This window comes from Buteo buteo, chromosome Z, assembly GCF_964188355.1.
Source record: "Buteo buteo chromosome Z, bButBut1.hap1.1, whole genome shotgun sequence".
Classification (NCBI taxonomy): Eukaryota; Metazoa; Chordata; class Aves; order Accipitriformes; family Accipitridae; genus Buteo; species Buteo buteo.
This window is the reverse complement of record NC_134204.1, coordinates 64152415-64173365: the sequence shown is the minus strand read 5'-3', so window position 1 is coordinate 64173365 and position 20951 is coordinate 64152415. Positions and strand designations below refer to the sequence as shown.

Here is a 20951-nt window from a genome sequence, read left to right as displayed (position 1 = left end):
GAGATGCAACATATAGATGGGCTCGTGATCAAGGGGTGGACCTGACCATGGAGGCTATCACACAGGTCACTCATGAATGTGAAACATGTACTGCAATCAAGCAAGCCACAAGAGTAAGGTCTCCCTGGAACAGAGGGCAGTGGCTGGGTTTTCAATATGGAGAGGCCTGGCAAATTGACTACCTTGGACCACTGCCTCAAACATGCCAAGGCAAGCGCTACATACTCACCATGGTGGAAGCAACTACTGGTTGGCTAGAAACATATCCTGTAAACCATGCCACTGTCTGGAACACCATCTTAGGCCTTGAAAAGCAAAGTCTGTGGGAATATGGTACCCTAGAAAGAACTGAATCAATAGGACTCATTTCTGAAATAAACTCCTGGGCAAAGAGACATGGCACTGAGTGGGTGTATCACATCCCCTGTCACCCACAAGCATCTGGAAGGGTTGAGAGATATAATGGACTGTTAAAGACAATGTTGAGAGCACTGGACAATGGGGCATGGAAGCACTGGGATACAGAAGCCACTTGGCTAGTTAACAGCAGAGGATCTGATAACCATCCTGGTCCTGCCCAAACAAAACCCCTACATACTGTGGGAGGAGATAAGGTCCCCGTAGTGCACATGGGGAAGTGGCTGGGGAAGGCAGTGTGGATTGCTCCTCTCATGGGAAAAGGCAAACCCATCCATGGGATTGTCTTTGCTCAAGGACCTGGGTGTACTTGGTGGGTAACGCAGGAGGATGGGGAGACCTGCTGTGTGCCTCAAGGACATTTAACCTTGGGGGAAAAATAATCTGTGATGCAAGTTGTATGTTGTAGGAAGTAATGTAGCGGGAATGACCTGAACCACAGAAGAGTGAAATTAGCAAGGAACCAGACAAGTGTAACAGTGACCCCAGCCAAGCCAGTGTTGGTGCCCAACAACTGAACATACTGCTTCTCCTGTCTTGACCACTCATCTTGACAGATGGGGGCCAAGTCATAGCCTGTATATGAACATCTAGAGGAGTGGAAGAAGCCCATGGAATATCTATCTGCTAAAGGACAGGGGATAGTATTTAACAAGAACATATAAATCTGTATGTTAGGTATAAAGGTGGTTTAAGTATGTAGTTTCAGTTGTTAAGTGTTGGTAAGGAAGGATTTCAGTAATGAGAATTAAACACAATGGAAGAGTTAGAAGATACATATGTATTAAATTATGTGGGACCTAAGCATAACACAAATGGTACAGAATAAGGGGTGAAGATTGTATTGGGTCTGGCTGAGATGAATTTAATTCTCCCCATAGCAGCCCTCTAGTGCTGTGCTCTGTATTAGTAGCTAGAAAGGTGTTGATTAACACACCAGTGTTTTGGCTGCCACTGAGCAGTGCTTGCACAGCATCAAGGCTGTCCCTCCAACATTTCCACCCTCCCTCCCCTCACCAGCAGGCCAGGGCTGGGCAAGATCTTGGGAGAGGACATAGCCAGGACAGCTGACCCAAACTGACCAAATGGATATTCCATACCATATGACATCAGCTCAGCTACAAAAGTTAAGTAGAGGGAGATGGAAGGGCGGGCATTGGTTATTTTACATTTGTCTTCTGGAGCAAGTGCTATGAGTACTGAAGCCCTGCTTCCCAGGAAGTGGCCAGACATTGCCTGCTGATGGGAAGTAGAGAGTAAAATCTTTTGTTTTCCTTTGCTTTCAGTTTATTAAACTGTCCTTATCTTGACCCATGAGACTTGTGTTATATTTTCTCTCCCCTGTGCAGCTGAGGACATGGAGTGATAGAGCAGCTTTAGTGGACACCTGGCACCTAGCCAGGGTCAACCTACCACAGCTGGATATGCAGTGGTAACAAATGCCCAACCACTAGAAACTAAGGCACTGCCTAGCAACACTTCCACTCAAAAGGAATAGCACTGACCCAAGTTCTGGAATTAAGTAATGGAAAAAGAGTTAATACATACCCAGATTCTAAATATGCATTGGGGGTGGTACATGCACATGGGACAATGTGGAAGGAAAGAGGACTGTTAAACTCACAAGGAACTCAAAATATGGGACCGAAATTTTGAGACTGCTGCAAGCGGTTCTCCTACCAAAGAAGGTTGCACTAATGCACTGTAAAGCCCAAAGGGGAAATAGTGAAATTATAAAAGGAAAACCGGAAGACTAATTGTCTTGCAAAAAAGGCAGCCCTAAAGGAGCCAAAATTTGAAGGAGCTTTAATACCAGGGCCTTGTTTAGAATTACCATCACCAAAATATACTGAGAAGGAAGATCAGTTAGCAGAACAAATAGACTGCTCCAAAAATGAACAAGATTGGTGGATAACACCACTAAAGCAATTATTGATTCCTGAAAGAATGATAGAAACTTTGCTCAAGAGATTACATCAGGAGACACATACAGGAGCAGATGCACTGACAATAACTGCAAAAAGAAATCTTTTTGGACCAAAAATTCAAAGGGTAGCAGACATGGTAGTAAAAGATTGCCCCATCTGCTGTGCTAATAATCCAAAAATTGGGAAAAAGGTTATAAAAGGAATTGTGAAACAAGGAATAACTCCTAGGGAATACCAACAAATTGATTTTTCAGATTTTTTTTTTTTTTTTTTTTACAACCTAGGTGTAACCAATATAAATATTTATTGGTCTTGATAGATACCTTTCCTGGTTGGCCAGAGGCTTTCCTTTGCTGTACCAACACAGCTAGAGAGCCAATTAGAATCTTACTGAAGGAAATAATACTCCAATTTGGTATTTCAGAAAGAATCTCCTCTGATAACGTGCCTCATTTTATTGCAGAAGTGGTGCAAGGGATTTCTAAGTTTTTACAGATTAAGTGGTAATTACACACCCCTTGGAGGCCACAATCAAGTGGAAAGGTAGAAAGAATGAATCAAACTCTTAAACAACTTGCTAAACTCTGTGAAGAAACACACCTTAAATGGACAGAAATTTTACCTTTAGCTCTTTTATGAATTCAAGTAACTCCTATGGTCAAAGAGAAATTAAGTCCTTTTGAGATTGTGGATGGGAAAGCATATCCCATGAATTTTTTTGAACAACAAAGGAGACCAAATGCATATAAAAGGGCAGGCTGATGTTAAAGAACATTTGATTCCTCTTTCACAGACTTTATCTTCAATGCACAGGTATGTAAATCATAAGTTCTCTCTCCTGTTGGATATACCAGTTAATCCGTTCCAACCAGGGGACATCATTTACATATGGACCTGGAAAGATGAACCTCTAAAGGAAAGGACCTTCCACTCTTATTTAAAACCTATACTGTAGTCAAAGTGGAAGGAATTGACTTCTGGATTCCTTACATGCAAGTGAAAAGAGCACCAGAACCAGATTAAGAAAAGTGGAGAGCCACACAGACTGGGAAACTTAAATTTCAGCTAATCAGAGATCGTTGAACTTTGTGAGAATGAAGAAGCTGATTATTATAATATGCTATTTGGTACAAGCTCTAGGTCAAGAGAATTTGGTTTTACAGCTTATCCAGTCCTTTAGGCGAATCCAGAATGTTAGCAGCGTAAACGCTTGTCTCCCTCCACCTGAGTTGGCAGACAATCCTTTAAATGGAGGAGTATTAACTTTAGACCTAGAAAAAAGTTCTGAACAACAATTGAAATAGGGTGGTTAAATAAAATATTACACGGAATAGGATTCTCCCTTACTAGATGATTGGCAAACCTAATTAAAACTTTGATCACTGTTGTAATTTTTACAATCGTACTTTGTGTTGTTTTAAGTTGTATCAAGAGACTGGTTTTACAAGCCACAACTAGAGCATATATAATGACGATAAAACAAAGTAGTGAGACTTATGAGACTCAAATGAAGAGATCTCAGTCTCAAAGGGGGAAAATTATGTACTTAAGCCACCTTAAAAAGGCCACAATGGTCTTGTGAAACAGGATGCCCTCTGTACAAACTATGCATGCCTTGCTAACAACTGTGCCCCCGAAGAAGAACTAAAAGACTGGTAAGAAGGGAGCATCCTACCCCAGGTGGTACTGAAAATTGCATAATTGCTAATAGGCATGAAGTCAGCAAAGGTCTTCAACTTTGCTAATAGGCATGAAGTCAGCAAAGATCTTCAGTAACTGGAGGAAGGTAAAGGCAGCAGGGGGAGGTCATGACCACCGACTCAATTCAAGACCAAAAAGTCTTACCCACCCCACCCCTCCCTGAGCACGCGCTGTAGAATAAAAGAACACTGTACCTTTAATCTGAAGTGGGGAAAACTTCAGCCCAATAGAAACTGTGGCAGATAAGCAACTACCAATAAGAGTTTGGGGGAAGAACTTTGGAAACTAAATATGTAAAACTAAACTGTATAAATTGCTTGCCTGTTCAGGTATAAGGTGTGCTAGCTTTGTGGATTACCACCTAGCTCCCATCTTTGCGCAAACATGAATTGGAATAAAATACCTCTGCTCTGTGTGCACGTTGGCCTTTCGCACACCAGGTAAATGACCCCACTTTTGGGACAACAGCAGTATTACACTAAGATGTCAGCAATTTGAGGCAAAGTTGAAGTTCTTTGCAAGACTGACATCTGAATTTAGATCTACAAAGACAGGACTACTATGACCTGCATCCAAGAGGAATAGCTGAGGATCTCAGTATTTTTATTCAGATACTGTACATACAAAATACAACTTAGTAAGATTATGAACTTGTTTAATGAAACTATTTTGCTCCATTTTCAAAAGAAATGTCTTGTTTCACAGTTTAATGAATCTTAGCCTATTCCAAAGGATGCTATACATACACAAAGCAATGGAGGTAACTGTTGTGACTGAAGTGACAATTTCATGCAGTTAAAAAAAACCAAACCCACACAAAAAACCTGTTGCACTTTCCAACATACTCTTTTCAGATGGTTCAAGACAGCAAGGAATGGATTGCATTATTAAAATAAATCAAAGATAAATTAGGCATTTTCTACTCCAGGATTTTTTTAAAAATACAGAAACATTTTAAATGTTTAAATTATCAATGATAATTGAATGTTTCACTGCTTCCATTATCATTCAAATAAAAATAAAAGCTGTTACTCTATCACACTATTAGAAGAAACCTTGACCATTAAAGCATCTATTAGGATAACAAGTAGCATGACTGCTTCTTGTAGAACATGAATGCATCTGCTCAAAATCTTACAGCAGAGCCTCATGAAAAGCTTATTCCTAGAGTTACTACATTCCAGGACAGTACTGTTACCAGGTCTGAAATAACACTTCTAGAAAAATCAGGAACTGAAAGACTCTAATCTCTGAACTACTAAATTCCAATATAGGAATAACTAAACCTTCTCCTGCTCCTCCCCCCAAACAAAAGCACTGAAATACAGGTACAGCTATATACTGACCTCAATTTTAACTTGCTCTGCAGCACACTCCTTTGTTTCTCTTAATTACAACATTTAACTACTCTTCTACCTTCAACACCTTTTCTTATATTCTCCTTCAAATCCAAGCACAATTGGCACAAAAAGCAACATTACAAACTTCACAAGCTTGGCAAATCAATCACTTCTGAGAACAGAGATCAGCTGCAAGGTGAGACATTGTAAGCAAGAACTTTACACCCACAGTGCAGTAAGAGCTACCTGTAACAAACTGGAGAATCATCATTATAATGATTGAATTGTAGGGAAGAATGAACCCTATCAACTCTGTCCCAGCAGAGGCCACATATTTATTACAAAGACTAGTTATGAAAAACGATTAATTATAAAACCCCCAAACAAGAAACACTCTTCACAACAACAAAAATCTCTGCACACTACATGCCATATTTCTTTGTTTTTAGTAACACCCCTCAATTTCTAGGAAACGATTACAACACAAAGCCACATTACATAAAACTACTAGGTTAGACAAACTCCATGTAATAATTCTGATGTAGTAACACTTTGCTCCTGTCACTCTGAAGATTACTCTATTTCTCCAAGGATAACCCAAGTAGCAACATGGATTCAGATCTGTTTTGCTGTATATACCTGAATATAAAGTCTGTGACCAAAGATGCTCACAGGATTTTTGTCAAAAAAAGTCTTGCAAAGACAATCTGGAGCATAATTTCCACTAAAGCCATAGGGATACCTTTAATATTACAGTACTTCTGATTTTCACCACCATGTTGGAACCTCATTTCTTATTTATCTAACCACATCCTCAGTCTACATTTTTATTCACACTAATACTTAACTGATTTGGGGGAATATGGAAAGGTAAGAAAAATACTGCTGTATAACAAAAAAAATCCCCCAAACACAAGAAGAAACCCAAAACACAAACAAATCACACATCAGGAGACAAACCAAAATAAGCAGCAGGAATCCACTTCTGCATATACAGTGACAGCTGTAAGTTCTATCCTGACATACTTATTCAGACATTCAAATAATTTTATTAGAATCATAGAATCATTTAGGTTGGAAAAGACCTTTAAGATCATCAAGTCCAACAGTAAACCTAACATTGCCAGGTCCAGCACTAAACCATGTCCCTAAGTGCCACATCTACCCATCTTTTAAATACCTCCAGGGATGGTGACTCAACCACTTGCCTGGGCAGCCAGTTCTAATGCTTGAGAATCCTTTTGGTGAAGAAATTTTTCCTAATATCCAACCTAAACCTCCCCTAGTTCAGCTTGGGGCTGTTTCCTCTTGTGCTATCACTTTTTACTTGGGAAAAGAGACTGACATGCACCTTGCTACCACCTCCTTTCAGGTACTTGGGGACACCTTATTGCTCTCTACTCAGCCTCCTTTTCTCCAGGCTAAATGACCCCAGTTCCCTCAGTCACTCCTCATAAGACTTGTGCTCTACTAGACCCCTCATCAGCTTCGTTGCTCTCCTTTGGACACGCTTCAGCACCTCAGTGACTTTCTTGTAGTGAGGGGCCCACAGCAGAAGACAGTATTCAAGATGCAGTCACACCAGGGCCGAGTATGGGGGACAATCACTTCCCTAGTCCTGCTGGTCACACTATTTCTGATACAAGCTAGGATGTTATTGGCCTTTCTGGCCACCTGGACACACTGCCAGCTCATATTCAGTCAGCTGCTGATCAACAGCCCCAGCTCTTTTTCCGCCAGGCAGCTTTCCAGACACTCTTCCCCAAGCCTGTAGCATTGCATGGGGTTGTTGTGACCCCAGTGCAGGACCCAGCACTTAACCTTGTTGAAACTCATACAACTGGCCTTGGCCCATCGATCCAGCCTGTCCAGATCCCTCTCTAGAGCCTTCCTACCCACAAGCAGATCAACACTCCTGCCCACTTCAGTGTCATCTGCAAACTTACTGAGGGTGCAACCAATCCCCTCATCCAGGTCATTGATAAAGATATTAAAAAGAACTGGCCCCAATACTGAGCCCCGGGGAACACCACTTGTGACTGGCCACCAACTGGATTTAAGTTCATTCACCACAACTCTTTGGGCTTAGCCATCCAGCCAGTTTTTTTACCCAGCAAAGAGTACACCTGTCCAAGCCATGAGCAGCCAGTTTCTCCAGGAGAACGCTATGGTAAACAGCATCAAGAGCTTTACTGAAGTCTAGGTAGACAACATCCACAGCCTTTCGCCTCACCTAGGACGCAGGTCATGTTGTCATAGACGGATATCAGGTTAGTCAAGCAGAACCTGCCTTTCATAAACCCACAGTGACTGGGCCTGATCACCTGGTTGTCCTGTACACACCGCATGATGGCACTCAAGGTGTTCCACTCCATAACATTCCCCAGCACCAAGGCCAGGCTGACAGGCCTGAGTCAGAAGTCACCCCACTAACTAAACAGGGAGTTTGCAATCCGAACACAAACTCCAGTAGAGTCTGTAAAAAAGAAAGCCAGAGGGGGATTGAGGGGAACGCTTCTTATTGATCAAATGAATTTCAATTTCTAGTATATAAAAAAAAAGTGGGAATCTTATTCAAAGAAATAGCAGCAAAGCACAACCAAGCCATAAAACTCAATATGTGACTCAATTAGCTTAAAGTTGTCCTGGTTTCAGTTCAGGTAGAGTTAATTTTCTTTCTAGTAGCTGGTATAGTGTTATTTTTTGCATTCAGTATGAGAAGAATGTTGATAACACATGGATGTTTTCAGTTGTTTCTAACTAGTGTTTAGACTAAGTCAAGGATTTTTCAGCTTCTCATCCCCAGCCAGCAAGAAGGCTGGAGGGGCACAAGAAGTTGGGAGGGGACACAGCCAGGACGGCTGACCCAAACTGGCCAAAGGGGTACTCCATACTGTGTGACATCATGCCCAGTATATAAACTGGCGGGGGGATGGCCTGTGGGGGGATAGCCTGGGAGGGTGATCGCTGCTCGGGAACTAACTGGGCATCAGTCAGTGAGTGGCGAGCAATTGCATTGTGCACCACTTGTTTTGTATATTCCAATCCTTTTATTAGTATTGCCATTTTAATATTGTTATTAATAGAATAGAAATGAAGAAACTAATAATGATAATAAAGTGCTCTTATCTCAACCCATGAGTTTTACTCCCCCCCATTTCTCTCCCCCATCCTTTTGGGTTGGGGGGGAAGTGAGTGAGCAGCTTCGTGGTGCTTAATTGCTGGCTGGGGTTAAACCACGACAAAGTGAAAGGACAGTGAGACAAAGTAGGCATGTTTGAGCAATATAACTAAATTTCTGTATAAAATTGTTTGTTTATTGGATTTTTTAACCCTACAAGAAAAATTATTGCTTAGTTCTAAAGAGATTCTTAGCTGAAGCCCTTTAAATGAAAGAACAGCAGCAATGTGAGATCTCCATAGCAGGGGTTTCAGAGAGGAGAAAAAGCTCATGTGATCCCGAGAACCTTTTTGCATTAATAAAGGGAAAGCCAACTCACACAATTTATGCTTTCATGATTTCTTTGCACTCTTGTTACACAACAATGAGAAGTCCTAGTTTCCTTCCAGTTCCCTCCACATGCCAGTTACTACAAAAAGGCCAATCTACTAACAGCCAAATTCAGTTTTGTGAAACTCAGCACTTTTCAGAATCTATTTAAAGCAACCAACACTCATACCAGTAACTGCACAAATAAGAAAGCTTTTTATTGATATCCAACTTCCACAAAAAAAATACACAATTTTCAAAGTATTTAATCTATGTATGAAAAGCTAAGCCTTAAGTGATGCGTTACTGTGTTGCCAGAGTTCTATTACAGGATAAGAAAAAGTTCATCTCTTCAAAAAAACTACAGCATTAAAAGAAGCATCACTATACTATCTCACACAAGCCTAAGTTCTTTCTATTTTGAACTGTAAAGTCTACGTGAGTAAGGTCTCTGCTTCCATTAGAGGTTACTATTCTATCAATTTGCGGTTAAAATGCACCCCTGAAGAATAACACTATGCTTATAAAAGACAAATCAAAATGCTATTGATCCTTAAACTCAAGGTCTTAATTTACCATTTCAATTGAGAAATCAAACTACTTGTGCTCTAATACAACTGTATTTACTAATTTGAAAGATACTCTTGTCTACTGAACTTTATTTCTCACCTTCTGAAAATCCACATGGAAGTAATGGCATAATGAATTCTCTCTGATCTCAGAAAGCATTTATGTTTTTAAAATTTCTGATTTCCACTTGTGATGACTAACATTAAAGCCATCATCCTCTAACAAAGACACAAATGAACATACTCATGGAACCCAATTAGTCTTTGGCAGTCAATTCAAATTAGCATATACTAGCCTTGTGACCATGACCAGCAAGCAGTATCAGAGGTACTGCTATAGCAGCACATGGAGATAACAAAACCAAACACGTATTATTCTTTTTAACCTTTTTGCCAACTACCTACCTCTCCCATAACTGTCACTGAAACATAGCACCCCTGCTGAATATAGACCTCTGATACTTTGAGCAAATGGTTACTGTGTAGTACCTTTATCGCCCAGCTACAACTGATGCAACATGATGCAAACTTTCAACTAAAACCGAATGGCAATCATACAACCCAAGTTCTACAACAGCACAGCACTACTTGGCATTGAAATCACTATCACAGGTTCTTTTAACACTGTTTTAACAAAGTCATACTTGTAGCCATGATTCAAGTTAATTTAGGATCAAAATCCCAACAGTGTGGGTTATTAAATATCAAAACGTTAGAAGTTATATATGTGAATCTGAAGGACTCAAAGCTAAGACTATACAGTAGAAGTGGTTTTGCTTCACTCATACTGGAAATAAATGGATAATGAAAATAGTATGAACATGAACAGAAAATGACTAAAAGATCCATTTAAAGATCAGTTACAACTACCTCCCAGGTGAGTCCATATATATTCATTTAGTACAGTCATACTGCATTTTTAAACTTACAATGTAGACTTCATTGAAAGCTAAGCTCATAAAATAATCTTGATACATTTTTTTCTTTTAACATTTGTAATACTGATACTGCCATTAAAAGATGAAAAGTTAGCAGTGTATGTTTTGTTTGCCAAGCTGGCTACCTACATAATTCCAGTCCATTAAACCACTGCTTATTCCATCACTATCCTACAAGTTACTATAAATGATACTGTGAAAACATGGTACCTTGATACAAAGAAAAGAAAAAGAAGCATTGCTTTCTACTGTTGTGTTGACGTACAACAAAAAAAAGGATTCTTACCCTGAGTTTCAGATAGTGTGAGAGAAGACCAGAGAATTAATGGATTTCTATTGTATAATGCTATGAAACAACTTCTACGGCATAGTTTGAAAGTGGAAGCAAGATGCACATTATCCTAAATCAGTGCTAAACTTTCACTTGCCATTCATGATATTTCAGAACAACTTGCTACCATAAAATATTTCCAAAAGCATATAAAAATACCTGTGTGAATGATTCTGTTTATTGTTACTGAGCTGATTGAACAAACAAGTTAACTACTATAAAACAATCCCAACTAAAGAAAAGAACAAATTTTCAGTCTAGCCAAAATAAAGACAGCCAAATCAAAATCTTCTTTCTTGATCATTACAGGATTAAGGAAGTTTAATTGTTAACTATGCTATTTAGTTTTAAATACAATCATAAAGGGATATAAATCCCTTACTCTAGAGATTATCTAGATACAAGAAGATTCTAGAAATAATCTAGAAGTCTTTACTGAAAGTAAATATATATACACACACACACAACACATATAAATACAAAATGCAGGTATTCACTGGGGCCAACTATTTGTTTAGCACTAATACAGACCAAAACAGAGTATCAAAAACTTTGTGCATACATTGGCACAGCACATTGCTGATGGTATTCATTGAACATTTTAAAGAAACTGTAGTTATAATGTTAGTTACTTGACGAACATTTGCTGCAACAGATGCCTAGGTATCAAAACTTGACATGTCATGGTTTAACCCCAGCCAGCAACTAAGCACCACAAAGCTGCTCACTCACTTCCCCCCCAACCCAAAAGGATGGGGGAGAGAAATGGGGGGGAGTAAAACTCATGGGTTGAGATAAGAGCACTTTAATAGAACAGAAATGAAGAAACTAATAATGATAATAATAACAACATTAAAATGGCAATACTAATAAAAGGATTGGAATATATAAAACAAGTGGTGCACAATGCAATTGCTTGCCACTCACTGACTGATGCCCAGTTAGTTCCCGAGCAGCGATCACCCTCCCAGGCCATCCCCCCACAGGCCATCCCCCCACCAGTTTATATACTGGGCATGATGTCACACAGTATGGAGTACCCCTTTGGCTAGTTTGGGTCAGCCGTCCTGGCTGTGTCCCCTCCCAACTTCTTGTGCCCCTCCAGCCTTCTTGCTGGCTGGGGATGAGAAGCTGAAAAATCCTTGACTTAGTCTAAACACTAGTTAGAAACAACTGAAAACATCCATGTGTTATCAACATTCTTCTCATACTGAATGCAAAAAATAACACTATACCAGCTACTAGAAAGAAAGTTAACTCTATCCCAGCCAAAGCCAGGACAACATACTTGAGCATGGATTACATTGCATGGAAATAAGACACATGGTAAGACATGTTCTTACGCTCAATACTGTTTCCTATTGCATTATTTAGAAATAAAATATTTCATCAACTATATCACCATTTGGATTTCCACAGTTTTGGGTTTTTTTTCCTTTTTACCCCTAAGTATAAACACCTTCTACCAAGTAAATTTTTTTTTTTTTTGAAACCTAAAGCATCCAAGGAGAGCAAGTACTTGCAAGATCTTTCTCACTGGAAAGAACTATTCTATAAATAGTCTTCATCGTAACTAAAGGAAAAAATACGCATAAAGGAAGTTGAAGCTGAAGCATAACAATGATCTCATGACATTCACTTTAAAAGTAATGTTTCTTGAGTGCTTAGGATTGGTTGAATCCATCTGGCATTCCATTTTTTTCAAACACAGTTTAAAAATATAAGGCTACAGCACCTGAATAGGAAAAAGGTTCAGTTTCTCTGCATTTCAATTAGTGACTTAATGTTACTTAACTCTTGCCATAGGCTTAACTTACCAAAATGTTAGCAGTTCTCCTGAAGGAAAGCATTCAAATCTGTGTTTCTCCACTGGTCCGTAGAAAAATCTCCCTTGTTCAATCAGTACTTGGTAGAAGCAAGTACATGAAAACAGTTTCTGCAGAACCTTATTTTATTTTTTGGAAAGTTAAAAGTTTCTATGACAGCGTTATCAAAAGGCTTGTCTTTCCAGTTTTACAGGTCACTACCATCCTATTGTTTATTATGAAGGGGGCCAAGGCAACAACAAACAAGTCCATTGTATAGTTTAGTACACTTGTATCTTCACTTCTCCATTACTCTGCAGTCACACAATGAAGCCAACATTTACAGAAATCTGAACTATTTTACTTCACACTCAATCACTTCTGAAGCCCTGAATGACAGCTAAGGCTAGAATGACTTCAGAAACTGAGGCTGTAGTCACAGACACCTGTACAGATCCACCCCTCATTACAAGAGGTCAGAGAGGACACATAACAGAAGAAATAAGTCTGGCTAATACCGAGTTTTGAAGTTAGACTCATCTAACAGTTAGAGGAAGGTTTTTGCAGGTCAAGGACTTTAAATATCTTTTCATACAAGACAGCAGCTGAGCTCTTCCTAAGACCTAGTCACTGGGCCTTAACCCTATTGCCTTCATATTCCAGTAGTATTTTAGCTACCTAATATCTGAATACTTCAAGGCAGATTTTGAAGAACAAAATCACTAAATGAAGTCAAATGGCATTATACTACCACACACACCAAAAAAAAAAAAAAAAAAAAGCAAGCAAGCCACTACTGGCTTTGAGTAACACCCACGAGATCTGGCTCCTTCTGCCTGGGGGGCTGCAGCTACGGGACTCAGCCCTGTGCCGGGGCGGCGACCCACCGCCGGGGACGAGGGGCAGGGGCGGGCGCCTTCAAGGAGAAGCGCACACAAGCCCGAGCCAGACGGAATCCTGAGACAGCCGGAATCCTGGTTCAAACCCGCCCGGGGCTGCCGCTAGCGGGGGCTGCCCGAGAAGGGCCCGGTGAAGCGGGCAGGGTCCACCGGGGCCGGCGCTTCGGCCGAGGGGCACTCACCTGTCCGCCTTCCTCTCCCCGCCCGGCAGCGCCGCGGCGACTCCTCCGACGCCTCCCGCCGCTGCCGCCACCGGCGCGGACCCGCGAGCTGCGCCTCCTCCCCGGGGCGGGCGAAGGGGCAGCCGGCGGGCGCGCATACGGGGACAGCCGCTCCGCCTCCTCACCGGCGAGGGCCGGCCTCTGCCCCGTCTCCCCAGCTCTTCATATCCCCGCGGAGGGCTCCGGGACAGCCCAGCCTCCTCCCCAGCTCCTGCGCGGGCCCAGACCCTGCCCGGCAGCCGCCTCCCTCGGGCGCGCCTCAGCCGCGACGCCGGGGCCCTCTCCCCGCCAGCCCGGCCCCCCCAAACGCCCGCCTCACTGGCTTCCCGTGACCTATCGCCCCGCCGCCATCTTGCCCGAGGGGAGAGGAGAGCGCGCAGGCGCAGTCGAGGAAATCCGGGCCGCCGGGGCGGCGCGCATGCGCGAAGGCGGGAGCTCCCCCGCACCCCTCTCGGTGGCGCACACCTGCCGCGGGGGCAGGGCCCGGCGGGGGCGGGGCGGCGGGTCCCGGTCCCCCGCCGCCTCCCAGGCCGCCTGCCGCCTCCCGGGCCGCCTGCCGCCTCCGTGGCTTCGCGCCGGCGTCGAACGGAGGCCTGGAGCGGGGCGGCGTTGCGCTGGCAGGGCGAAGTCGCCGGAAGGCGAGAGCCCGAAGCAGTGCTCGAGTGGTTGCAGCAGAACAGAGGTACTCCCCTGTAGAGGGGTGGCCTGGCTCGGCTGCGGAGAGTAGCGTGCTGTCAGGTGTCGGAGAGACAGGCCAGAAACGCCACTCGCCCTGGCAGAAAGCTGCGTGCCCACGGGCAGCCAACTCTGGAAGCTGAAGGGAAAGGTGGGACGTGCCCCCTTCCTTTCTCTATGTGTTTATTGGGACCCTCACCCAGCAGTCAGCCAGGCAGTTTCCCTTCACAGAAGATACGTTCTTCCCTGTCAGCGCATGTTTGTCCATGTGCTCGGTGAGCTTTTAACATAAATGGTTCAGCCTCACAGCGAGAGAGGTCAGTGTCTCCGGTCTCTCCTTCTCAAGGTGGGCTCTGGCATGCCCTGGGATGGCAGAGATGCTTTGGTGGCCAGGCCCCAGCTGTAAGGATGGGTTGTACACCACAACCAGTAGTTATGGAGTTTCATAGATGAAGTCCTTCATCACTTTTAGCTGAATGTCACCTGGTTCAGGTGACATTCTCCACTTCCAGGTGACAGGCTTATACACCCAGTATTTCACTTCCCAGTTTGGGCTCATACTTCCTGTAAAGTTACTTCAGGTTGATACAGTTCTTCCAGCCTCCCCAGTGTGAAGCCGGTGTGGGGTTATGAATCCCCAGCACCCCCAGCTGCAGTCGAGGGCAGACAACGCTTTGAGCTTCTCTGTGCTAGCTTTGCCATCATTGACACACACTCCCCCCATACCCCTTCTAGACTTTTGTCGTTAAGCAATCTCACCAGTTTCCTAACTACCTTCTTCCTTTTGATGTATATAAAGGCCTTTTTACTACCAGTTTGAGCATCCTTTGCAAGGCGCTCTTCAAATCATTTTTTAGTCCTCTTCATTTCCTCCTTAGATTTGACCTGCAGCGCAGTGTTTTACAGCTTTCTGTTCTCCTCATTTGGGCCTAGACAGGTTCTGCCCCCTTGTTAGTATCAAAGGAATTGTCTTGCCAAGCTCTCTCTTGCTCCTCTTGGACAGAGATCATACTAGAGTCTGTCACAAGCTGCTGTCAAACTGCAAGTGTTTGTGAGTGTTAAACAGATACTTAGGAAAGCTGGCACATACTGATAAATAGCTGAGTCTATGCATTTTGTTTTGATGTTGTTTGTACTGCTTATTTTAGTAATGAAATTTTCCCGGAATTTGAATAAAATTTTTAGTTGTGATTTCTGTCATTGCTGTGTCCTGATTATCCCCTAATCCATTTCAAGGGCCATAAAACTGTATCCTACAAACCGTGATCACGAATAGCTAAATACAAGCTGATACAGGTTTGACCAATATAATGCAAATGGGTGAGGTGAACTAATATTAGCTGTTCCAAGTGGTGTATTTTACATAATTATATGATGTATCACACTGATTATGGCTTTTTGAAAGACAATGGTTCTTGGTAGTATTTTTGTAAATTCAGCCACCTTTAGTTTCCCTGGCATATTGCCTAAAAGCTAAAAGATGAGAATCATAATAATTTAATATTCTAAGGAGTTTGGATTAAATCAAAGAATGTCTAGCTGTATGACAGTCTAAATAAAAACAATTTTAAATGTCTCTGTGGTACACACAGTAACCTTCCTCTTCATAAAAGAGAGTAACCTTCAAAATTTCTTGAACCCAATTTATGAGAGTCTATCTTCAAATAAATTTCCTCCTGACTAACATAGTGGTCTTCTACAGTGGAGTAACTGCGTCAGTGGACAAGGGAAGAGCTATGGATGTCATCTCCCCAGACTTCTGTAAGGCCTTTGATACAGTCCCACACAACATTCTCACCTCTAAATTGGAGAGATTTGAGTTTGACAGATGGACTGTTTGATGGAGAAGGAGCTGGCTGCATGGTCACGTCCGAAGAGTTACTACCAATGGCCCAGTGTCCAAGTGGAAACCAGTAAGGAGTGGTGTCCCTCAAGGGTCTGTACTGGGACTAATAGTATCTTCACTGATGACATAGACACTGGGATTGAGTGCGCTCTCAGCAAGTTTGAAGACGACACCAAGCTGAGTGGTCCAGTTGATACTCTAGAGGGAAGGGATGCCATCCAGAGGGACCTTGACAGGCTTGAGGAGTGAGCCCATGTGAACCTCACAAAGCTCAACAAGGCCAGTGCAAGGTCCTGCACCTGGGTCAGGGCAATCTCCACTATCAGTACAGACTCGTGGATGAATGGATTGAGAGCAGAGAAGAAGGACTTGAGGGTAGGGGTGCATGAAAAATTGGTCATGAGCTGGCAGCCCAGTGTGAGGGACTGAAAGAGTTAATGTCTCAAACATTCTAGTGGGGCAAGATCTGTATAATTGAACTCTGCATAACAACAAACCCCAGGACTGCAGGTGAGAAACCGGGTAGCAACAGGGCGTGGAGGGCATGCTGTGCCACAGGGTGCGCAGCTCCGTGTTCTGATACGCTGAGAGGGGCAGCTCACCGTGTATGGCCAAAGATCAAACAATGGCCATGCCTGCAGGGAGGGAGAAGTTACTCCCCAAACGACTGCCAAGCCCACTGACCCATTTCCCAAAGGTTCTGGAAACACAAACCATGCATGACACCTAATTAGTGTAATGAGTTCAAGTGCCTACCCAGAGGAGGGGCAAGGAGAATATAAAAGGACACGAATTGAAGCCCCACGTGTGCACACCTTCTGGAACTGGACCTCTAGGCTGACTGGACCAACGCTGGACCCAGGACCGGTGAAACCTTTCTCTTCCTCTCTCTCTTTTTTTCCATAATCACTACACCTCATCCCTTTAAACATAAACCGTTGACCAAGTCTGGGACTAGAAGTGGACCTAGCTGCCCCTGGGCTCCTGTCTGAGAGGGAGTCTAGAAAAGAAGGGGGTCCGCTCTGAACCTTATGACTCAGTGGGAGGACTTTCCTTATTTTCTTCCCTGAACTGATCCCCAAATAGATGAGGCTTGTAGTATATGTTTGGTGACGTATGGATAGCACATTACACAGTTTACTGATGTAGTTTCATGCCAATTGTTGTGGAGCAAATAAAAATTGAGTTTTGTGAGTTAAAGGATCCCCAGTGTCTTTTCACCTTAGTCCTGACCTGGGAATCAGCAAACCTGAGTCGTTGTCCTGAGAAATTGGGACATGACACCCAGAAAGCCAACTATATCCTGAGCTGCATCAAAAGAAGTGTGCTCAGCAGGTCAAGGGAGGGGATTCTGCCCCTCTACTCTTGGGAGACCCCACCTGGAGTACTGCATCCAGCTCTGGGGCCCCCAGCACAGGAAAGACATGGCCCTGTTAGAGTGAGTCCAGAGGAGGGCCACGAAAATGGTCAGAGGGCTGGAACACCTCTGCTATGACAAAGGGCTGAGAGAGTTGGGGTTGTTTAGCCTGGAGAAAAGAAGGCTCTGGGAAGACCTTATTGTGGCCTTTCAATATAGAAAGGGGGCTTGCTTATAAGAAAGATATAGAGAGACTTTTTACCAAGGCCTGTAGTGACAGGACAAGGGGCAATGATTTTAAACTGAAAGAGGGTAGATTTAGATTGGACATAAGGAAGACATTTTTTTATGATGAGGTGGTGAGAGCCACAAACAGGTTGTCCAGAGAAGTTGTGGATACCCCATCCCTGGATGTGTTCAAGATCAGGTTGGATGTGGCTTTCAGCAATCTGACCTAGTGAAGAATGTCCCTGCCCAGGGCAGGAAGGTTGGACTAGATGATCTTTAGAGCTCCTTTTCAACTCAAACCATTCGGTGATTCTATGATTCATTTGAGTATCAGGTGGAGAGTTCTAACAATAAAAGCAACTAATGTTGAAAGGAAATTAATCTTACAGTGCATCTCATTGAGGAAGACTGAAAACAGAAGGAAGATATGAGGTAGCAACTCCTTGTTTATATTTTCTTATTCAGTATTTCCTAAAGCATCTCTGTTGAAGAAATGATAAACAAGCCAAATGCAAGCAACTTCAAGAAAATGAAACAACAGCAGTAGTCATATACCATCTGCAGTACCTTGATTCCTTGAGGTAATAAAGTGAACATATGCATTTTGACTATGAGCTGCACCTTTGTGCTGAAGTGCTGCAATCAGGACTATCTGCACAGGAAAAAAGTAGGGAGAGTATCTGCCCTAGCAGCGTGAGCCTGACCAGCTCAGAGGTATGCTGAGAGCATTTCAAGCAGCAGCTGCAACGCTTTTGCAGCTTAGCTCTTCCCTGGTCCCTGTGGCTGAACACCTGCTGCACTGCTAGTGAAGAAAGAAACTTTGGCTTATACGCCATCCGACTCCATGAAAGGGAGAGCAAGTCACTGTATCAGACTCTAGAGCTAATCTGCCTCTTACAGGATAAGGAGATACAAGAGAAGTAAAAAAACAATAACTAGTTATGATTCTGAAGAGACCTGGCTGTGGCTGCTCTAAATTGTGGTATAAGGAAGCATATGCTATTAGCAATCAATAGGAATTTGCCCTAGCTATGACCTCTCCTTGCCCTCCCACTGCGCCTTGTGCTGGTGCGACTACCCATTCTGGAAGTAAACACAGGATTTTCTGGTGCGCCTACTGGGGAGTTCGCTGGATAAGGGTGAATAGTATATACCTTGGCAGCACAAAAGTAGCGGACTAGAATATGTTTCTTAACGTAGCCTTTGAAATAATCTGCTTTCCTGTCTTTTCAGCCTGCTGGCCAGTTACTCATCTGAAGATTATTACTATTTATAGTTTAGTTTTTCTGAGCATGTTCAGGTGATGATCAGACTAGTATCCCATTGCACTAATGTTTGACATACGTACACAAGTCAATTTCTGCCCTCAATTGCTAAACCTAAGGCCATATGACAGAAAGACCCCAAAACCTGCTGGGCAACATAAAATGACAGCAGCTCTTATTCAGTAGTTTGACAAATGACCAAGATGATCATACTGAAGATACATTCTGAAAAGTTATAGCCTGTTCTAAGGGACATTTGACCACCAAGAAAAGTTCTCTATCTATTGGTCCACATCTTCAGATGCTTGTTGTAAGATGGAACATTTTCAGAAGTGCTTTTGCAGGGGCACTTCTACAGCTCGCTGTGAAATCTTTTCTGTTGGCCTAAGTTTTAAGTAAATGCATGAAAAATAAATTATTTGTCAATGATGTTAACTATATTATGAAGCAGAATCATATTCTTCATAGTTTGAAAAGGAAAGCATTTCTCACAATTGGCGGTTTGCAGTGTTGTGGATTTAAAGAGCATTTTGTAGGAGCCATTTTGGCAACTTTTACCTTTCAGCAGAAACGCCAGTCCAGAGGACCTTCAGTAAATATAACTATAGAGAGAACCATTTAGATAGTAGTTTTACAGATGTCTGCTATTGGGGGACTGGCCTTCTCTTTTTAAGGATTGCCAATCACAAAGACAAATGACCCTTAACAAGAATGACTTTGGTTTTTTACATTTGGTTTGAGCAATTAATAGTTTCATATTAAAATGTCACTCATTAATGTACTGTCTAGGGTAGCTGCAATCAATGGAAAGAAATAGGAAAGCAAGAACCCACAACATTTTATGCCTAGGGTTCCAAAGTATAACAAAGGAAAAAAAAGATGCTTCTCAAGAGAAATAGTCCTAAACTTGGATATTCTGTAACCCCAGAATCCTAAAGTTATAATTAGATCTGTAAAGCTTGTTGGGTTTTTTTGAGTTGGGTTTTTTTTTGTGTGTGTGTAGTTAAGTATCAGTCCACCAATTAATTAAATCAGAGAACTTGGAGCAATGAAGCATGTTACGAATCATTGATGGCTTGTCTGGTTCATGTTAAGGTTCACACTTCTAAAGGAAAACAAAGAAAAAAAACACTAGACACTAGTGCCAGAAAAGAAATCCAATCTCGGGGTTACAGGATTAAAAATAGAGATGGCTCTTAAAGCCACATAATTTTTAGTTAATTTTATCCTGTCGGTCTAAAGGAAAGTGATAGTTGCGTGGAATATATCCAAGTTTCCTGTGCTGGAATTGAAGTAGGAAAGAAAATGAGATATGAGGGTCTTGAATATTCATGAAAAATGGCTTTGAGTTTAGTCCAGGGAATGAATCATTTTGAGTTATGCTCAAGTCCAGACATCAGAAGAGGTCTGGACTTGCACCCTAAATCTTGAGCTTTCTAAAAGAAGGGTGGGGGTTTTTGTGAAAGTCAGTTGTCTGCATCTTTAAATAACACTGTTACCTCCCTTGAGACATAGAATGGACAGAGAAATCCTAAAGACCAAATTCAGTTCATGTGCTTTACGTACTGAAGTCTATTAAGCCTAGAAGACTGTGAAATAGTTCTTGCTTTACAATAAGAGGGGTCAATAAGCAAGGAGACAGAGTTAGAATTTTCTTTCTGGATTACTCAAAAGACCTGAAAAGAGTACAGACACCTAACAGATGTGCAAAGGAAACTCTGTTGAGGAAAGTTTCAGTTAAAAGTCTGCTGTGGCTACCAAAGGTCAGGACACAAGTGATAGAATCTTTGGGGAAATTAGAATCTGATCATCACATCTAAAACATTGCCCATGATCAACAGAAAAAATACACATGGTACCCCAAGATACTGTAATCATATTAACAAATATTGTATTATGAGTAAAGACAGGCAGCCATCTGCATGCTAAAACTTCAGCACA

General features: G+C 42.4%; 1 protein-coding gene across 3 annotated transcripts in view; it reads right to left on the bottom strand.

The window, feature by feature from the left end:
- The window catches only part of APC (APC regulator of Wnt signaling pathway), a 113337-nt gene extending 99364 nt beyond the window's left edge, over positions 1 to 13973 (bottom strand). For 2 of the 3 annotated variants that reach the window (XM_075020998.1, XM_075021001.1), the window contains exon 1: positions 13601 to 13973. The gene's annotated coding sequence lies outside the window, so the exon portion shown is untranslated. Of the gene's footprint in view, positions 1 to 12531; positions 12620 to 13600 lie in introns of all 3 variants that reach the window. The other variant, XM_075020999.1, reaches the window with a different exon arrangement.
- Between the last annotated feature and the right edge of the window lie 6978 nt (positions 13974 to 20951).